Genomic DNA, 6,527 nt, shown 5'->3' with positions numbered 1-6,527 from the left:
AATGTATTTGTTGGCTGCACTCCCTTGCGCTCAGTGATGTAGGTGTAACGAAATAAATGTATTAAATTGATATTATATAAATAAATATTGTTATAAAAAATCTTTATAAAATGATTAGCTGTCATTAATAAATTAATATTTGATTTGAAACATCAGTATACGTAAATTTCCCTCAAGTTATGAAATGCCTAAATAAGATCAAAATGGTGAAAATACAACAATGTATATTTGACCAATTTAGCATTTATTAACTTTTGCCTTTTTAAATTGACTTCAGAAAGTTATCTACAGCCACACATCCACTGTATACCAAAGGTAATGTCTTAATATATTTCTGCTTTTGTTACTTATTCATGTATTTGAATTACATAATTCAAAATCAAATGTTAATAATTATAGGGTTTCAACTTGTTGCAGCTTTACAAAAAATGTAGAATTTGTAGGAGCATGGACAACTGAGTAACAAAGTCATATTATGCAGATGGGTGCTCATGGTGGCCTCCAAATAAATACATGGACAGGCTGCTAAAGAGGGTCAGGATGATGGAGATGCAAGAGCCAAAGACAGCACGGACCAAACACCAGGCCAGAATTCTGCATGAGTCAGGTAAGCAGAATCAGTTACACTGTATAAAATCATTAATTAATAGACAGTACAATTAATAACACATTATTTTTCATAGCTGTAAAAAACAAAAGAATGAAACAGTACCTGCATTTTAGTTTCCAGCCTTTTTCACAAAGTTGCCGACAACTGGAAGAATGTCCCAAATTGCTGAAAAAAGAAATTCAGTAAGTCCTTATAAAAGAGACAGTTTAAAAGGTAAAACGGCTTCATTTAACTTCAAAAATACCCCTAAATCCTTAAAGAACACGCCCACATTTTGGGAATTTAGCTTATTCACCATATCCCCCAGAGTTAGATAAGTTTATACATACCTTTCTCATCCCTGTGCGTGCTGTAACTCTGTCTGATGCAGCCCCCGCTAGCTTAGCTTAGCACAAAGACTGGAAGTGAATGGCTCCATCTAGCATACGGCTTCCAAACATGACAAAATAACGCAAACATTTTCCTATTATGTGTTGTGATTTGTATAGTCAAATTCACTACCAGTCTTTTGTTCTAAGCTAAGCTAGCGGGGGCTGCGTCAGACAGAGTTACAGCATGCACGGATATGAGAATGGTATGTATGGACTTATCTAACTCTGGGGGATACTGTGAATAAGCTAAATTCCCATAATGTGGGCGTGTTCCTTTAAAAATCAGCACCCCTAGTTAATTTGGATGCTAAAACCTAAGGCAGGTTCAAGCCTAGGATTTAGTGTGTTTATTTGTTAATGTAAAAAATGCAGCTAACCAATCCCAGCTCCAGTGGGCAGGTTAAAGAGTATTTTTTATATGAGACAGAAAACAGAAACACATTTTTAATGGCATTTAAAGACAACATACCACTTCATAAAACTACATTTTCTGTTTAATCCATAGATTGAGTAATTTTCACTCTAGAGACCCTGGGGTGACCAACAAGGACGAATGAAAAGTAAGTGACCTACAAAACAAAAAACATTAATATTTTACGACTGTTTCAAGATAAGTACTCTGCATATCTATAGCAATGGACTCTATGCACGGCAGCGCTTGACGTGTTTCCGGTGATATCTCAGGATGCTGGACTACTTCCGCCAGTCATAGAGCGCTATTTTGTTGCACAAACAGCCAAAATAACACAGCAAGTTTTGTTGATGCTTGTTTACTTTACATAGAAATAACTTATACTCCACACTTAATACCATAATGACATTTAAACGTATGAAAGTATATTTTTTAGGACCGAACTTCTAGCCACCACTGCTGTGTCATAGCGTTTACAGCGACTCACTGGAAAGCATGCCAACTTCTACACTGCTACCCTGTATCTGCATTACCAATACTTTTAGATAAAAATTGCACTGATAACAGTGCTATTCATCTGTTGTTGATAAATTGGTAATGGTATAACTGTTATTATCAGTACTAGCAAAGATAACATCTTTGGTTATACAAGCTAAATGTTAGAACAGTTGAAACTCATATTTTCGATATTTATGTATTCTTTATTAATAACAAATGCAAAAGACAAATGGAAATATAATATCAATGACAACAAGAATAACTTGAGTGAAAGAAAAAAAACACACACACATACAACAAACTAAATAAACGGGATAACAAATAATGGGAAAAATATAGATTTCTACAACAGACTTTACAATAGTTAAGCCTTTTTTGCTTTGTTCTTTAGATTCTCAAATGTGTCAGGATACTAACTCAAAAATAACCAAGTAAAAATGTTTTGACAATCGATGTGTACATGAATTTCTTATTTAACCTGACACTTTAACATTACTTTAACATACTTTAACATTACAAAGACGTAATATATTACCAGCGTGATTAGCCTGCTGTTCGAATCGTAAAAATAGCACAATGTAATCTTTGCTAGTACAGGCTAGCTGAACATATCTTAATGATTATACAGAGACGACACATAAAACTTGTAACCTTTCTCGAGTTTGCACATCTGGACAATTCTTCACAAACCACAGGTTGTAAATTTGGGTAAATTCAGCAAACAACCGAGTACATTTGAGCGATTCTGCCGTCAATCCGTTTTAAATATCCCGTACCGGAAACTGAATAGCAGCCGTGAGTCAAACGCGGAAGTTAAGCGTGCATAGAGTCCATATGCAGATTCTTGAGTAAGAATTTCTCTCAGACAATATAGACTCAGATGGCTTCATGGTTGACCATATTTGTAGTTTAACAATTTGCTAGTCTAAGAATTCTACAAGAAACCTTGTTCCCCACAAAGGCTTGATGGGTTGTGCAACTTACCTGCTTCCCTTTACAGCTCCAGTGAGTGTCTCTAAGGTAGATCCTAATGCAGATGGATGGAATGTTGATCCGCCTAACATGCAAGGTAAAAGAGCATTTGATAGCATAGTGGATAAACAAATAGCTTTTTTCATTTTCACAGCATTTTCAAAAACAACATAACACTTGCTATTACATTGTTATATATTACATGACAATGTCTAACTCTGATCCATACAAAACAGATTTTCTGCACCGAGAACTTTGGATGACCATCAAGACAGTAAGTTTTCAAAAATCTGACCTCAATTTTACTAACCATTTAAAGATTGTTTTTCTTTTTGTTGATTTAAATAATACCCTAAAGTCCTCCGTTCATCTTCGGAAACACTGTTCAAGAAATTTTAGATGTAGTCCGAGAGCTTGCTGACCCTCCATTAAAAATGTTTGTACGATATACTGTTCATGTCCAGTTAGGTAATAAAAACATCATCAAAGTAGTTCATGTGACATCAGTGGGTCAGTTAGAATTTGTTGAAGCATCAAAAATACATTTAGGTCCAAAAATAACGACTTAATTCGGCATTGTCTTCTCTTTCAGGTCTGTTGTGAACCGTGTGCATGACACTGCTGCCATACGACGCTGCTGGCGTGTTATCTGGTGCACCCAAGCTTTTTTTTCGTTTACAGTCTGAGGGAGACGCTGTAAACAAAATCTTCGCAAACAATCTTCGCAAACATTTCTGAGGATAACACGTCAGCAGCGCCATTGTGCACGCGCATTCGCAGCAGACCCGGAAGAGAGGACAATGCTGAATGAATAGTTATTTTTGAACCAAGATGTGTTGATGATGCTTCAACGGGTTCTGGCTGACCCACTGATGTCACATGAGCTACTTTGATGATGTTTTAATTAACTTTCTGGAAATTAGACAGTATACAGCACATAAATTTTTTGGAGGGTCAGAAAGCTCTCGGACTAAATCTAAAACATCTTACACTGTGTTCCGAAGATGAACGGAGGTCTTACAAGTTTGGAACAACATGAGGGTGAGTCATTAGTTACATTATTTTCATTTTTGAGTGAACTATCCCTTTAAATGGAAAACACCACCGCTTTCCAGGATGTTACTATGTTTTTACCTTAGACGAATTAATACATACCTATCTTTTTTCAATGCGCGCCCTTAGTCTTTGTACAGCGTGTTGTGAATGTGTTAGCATTTAGCCTAGCCCCATTCATTCCTTAGGATCCAAACAGGAATGAATTTAGAAGCCACCCAACCCTTTCATGTTTTCCCTATTTAAAGACTGTTACATAAGTAGTTACACGAGTAAGTATGGTGGCACAAAATAAAACATGGCAATTTTTTAAGCGGTTAAAAATGAGAACTATATTGTATGGCAAAAGAGCACTAAGTTTGCAGCACTTTCGACCTCGGCGCACAGTAACATCATCACTCCTGATTACTCCACCTCTCGCTCAAACTCAAAAGAGGGGGAGTAGCCAGGAGTGATGATGTTACTGCGCTCTGAAAAATGAATGGGGCTAGGCTAAATGCTAACACATTCACGACACGCTGTACAAATATTAAGTGCATGCATTGATAAAAGATAGGGATGTATTAATTTATCTAAGTTGAGGTAAGAACATAGTAAAATATTGAAAAACTGTGGTGTTTTCCTTTAAAAGCAGCACCCCTATTTATTTTGGGTGCTAAAATATTTGCCACAGACCGTTTAAGGCCTTATGCTGCATTCACACCGCCAACAACCTAGTCACTGTGTCTCAGCCATTTCTTTTAATGAGTTTATCAGAAGGCGTTCCCAATTCTGGTTGTCCAATAAAAACTACAAATAAATGAGTAACAATCCTCTCAGTAAATGACTAAAGAGTGATGACACGAACTTCACTGCTTCACTCTCATTGGTAGTTGCTCCCAAAAGTCCTTCATCAAGTTAAACTTTCCTCAACGTTGTGGCATAGCTGGACATGCCCACTTCCTGTAGTCGATGGTCACAGTTGCTCATGTTGCTGAATGGGGCAAAGCTTCCATTGGAATGAATGAGATTGTGTTGCTAGTCGCTGGCGGTGTACAAGCAGCATTAGTGTGTTTCTTTAAAAATATATCAAATGCAAATTACCTGATCTAACATTCCCAGCTACAGAGGGCATCCTTTATTCAGTCCCTAATGCAGATGGTTGGAGTGTTGATCCACCTAACATGAGGGATAAAAGAGCGTTCGTTAGCATAATGAGAAAGAAAACAGAAACACATTATTAGTGGCATTTAAAGACATAACTTAACACTTGTTTATACTACATTTTCTGTTTAATCCATAGAGCACTCGTTTTGAGTCCTGAGACCCTGGGGTGACCACCGTGAACAAATACAGAGTAAGTTACCTAAAAAAAACAATAATAATATTTATTTATAAAAAGTTCTTATAAAAAAGCATCATCATTTACTCAGATGAAGTGTTACCTTACCACCATGTTCAAGGAAGGTGCAGGTCTGATGATCCATCCAACATAAAAAAAAAAACAGTAAATTTATACTTAGTTACATCTGTTGTAAAACAGACAAATGCAGTTATAAGAATTTTACCTAAACTACACACCTATTTGATTCTTAAGTTTAAATAAATCAAAATAATGCATTTAATAGTAAAAGCATTTTAAAAGCTACACTCCTAATTCATTTATCTTTGCTATTGCAGCTGCAAAAAGGCAGTCTTGACGGTTATAGGATGAATGCAAATAAAGACTGACCACCTGACTTCAGCGGTCCAGTCTCTTGTGGGAAGCAGGTGTTTGTTACCCCAAATACGGATGAAGAGTGACGAAGAGGATGATGACTTTTTCTCAAACATCATCTGAAGGATCTTGACAGGCTGGAGACAAAATTAACAGACTGAGGGTTTATACAAAGAATCTTACTCAGCCAATATTAAAGATAAGATATTTTTACAAAATGTTCTTTTCATTGTTTAGGATGATTTTATGTAGAAAACAATACATCACAAAAAAGACTTTAGCTGGGTTTTCACAGGCAGTGCCTTACACACACACTAACCACAATTATAAACGCAACACTAACACAGATTTAGACAGATTTGTGAATAATATTTGAGAGAAATAGGCCTTCTGGGGACATAGAAAATATTTAAGTTCAGCTCATGAAATTAAAAATGGGGGCAAAAAATGTTTTAACAAGTGCAATACAAATATCAACCATAATACTGATCGTTTAAAAAAAAGTAAGCCACTATATCTTTCTAGAATCTTACATAAGACTCAGTTACATAAACGATCAAAATAAATTAACGTCAGACAGGTGGGCGAAATATCAATATTAAAGCATGAATAACTGTTATCAACCCAATTTCAAGGTATTATTTAAATGATCCCACACCAAACAGTTTATTATTTAAATGCATTATTACTACATACCTTAAGCATGTGTTCCACGCCTTTCTTCTTCTTGGCATTGCGAGGTCAAGCGGATGTTGTTATGTAGAATCACGACCTTGACGTAAAGACGCACATCCGTAATTTATTTAACAATGATAACACTTTCGGGTAATTTTATCTTCTAGATCCTAATTAAAGCTATAAAGAAAGAGCAGCCTATCACGATTATTTCCTGGTAAGTTTTTGAAATGTTTTATT

The 6,527-nt window shown here is 35.9% G+C and overlaps 1 long non-coding RNA gene across 3 annotated transcripts; it reads left to right on the top strand.

Annotated features, from left to right (window-relative positions):
• Positions 1-467: 467 nt before the first annotated feature.
• LOC129422457 (uncharacterized) lies at positions 468-6,165 on the top strand. 3 transcript variants are annotated; one of them, XR_012369195.1, is made up of 7 exons: positions 468-607; positions 724-823; positions 1,487-1,541; positions 2,892-2,960; positions 3,100-3,137; positions 5,199-5,252; positions 5,576-6,165. It is a non-coding gene; the product is annotated as an uncharacterized lncRNA (long non-coding RNA). The 3 variants fall into 3 exon arrangements; XR_012369193.1 differs by having other exon boundaries at positions 482-607; positions 724-792; XR_012369194.1 differs by having other exon boundaries at positions 483-607; positions 684-792.
• Positions 6,166-6,527: the final 362 nt, after the last annotated feature.

This window comes from Misgurnus anguillicaudatus, chromosome 4 (genome assembly GCF_027580225.2).
Source record: "Misgurnus anguillicaudatus chromosome 4, ASM2758022v2, whole genome shotgun sequence".
Classification (NCBI taxonomy): domain Eukaryota; kingdom Metazoa; phylum Chordata; class Actinopteri; order Cypriniformes; family Cobitidae; genus Misgurnus; species Misgurnus anguillicaudatus.
This window is presented reverse-complemented; position numbering and strand designations above follow the sequence as displayed.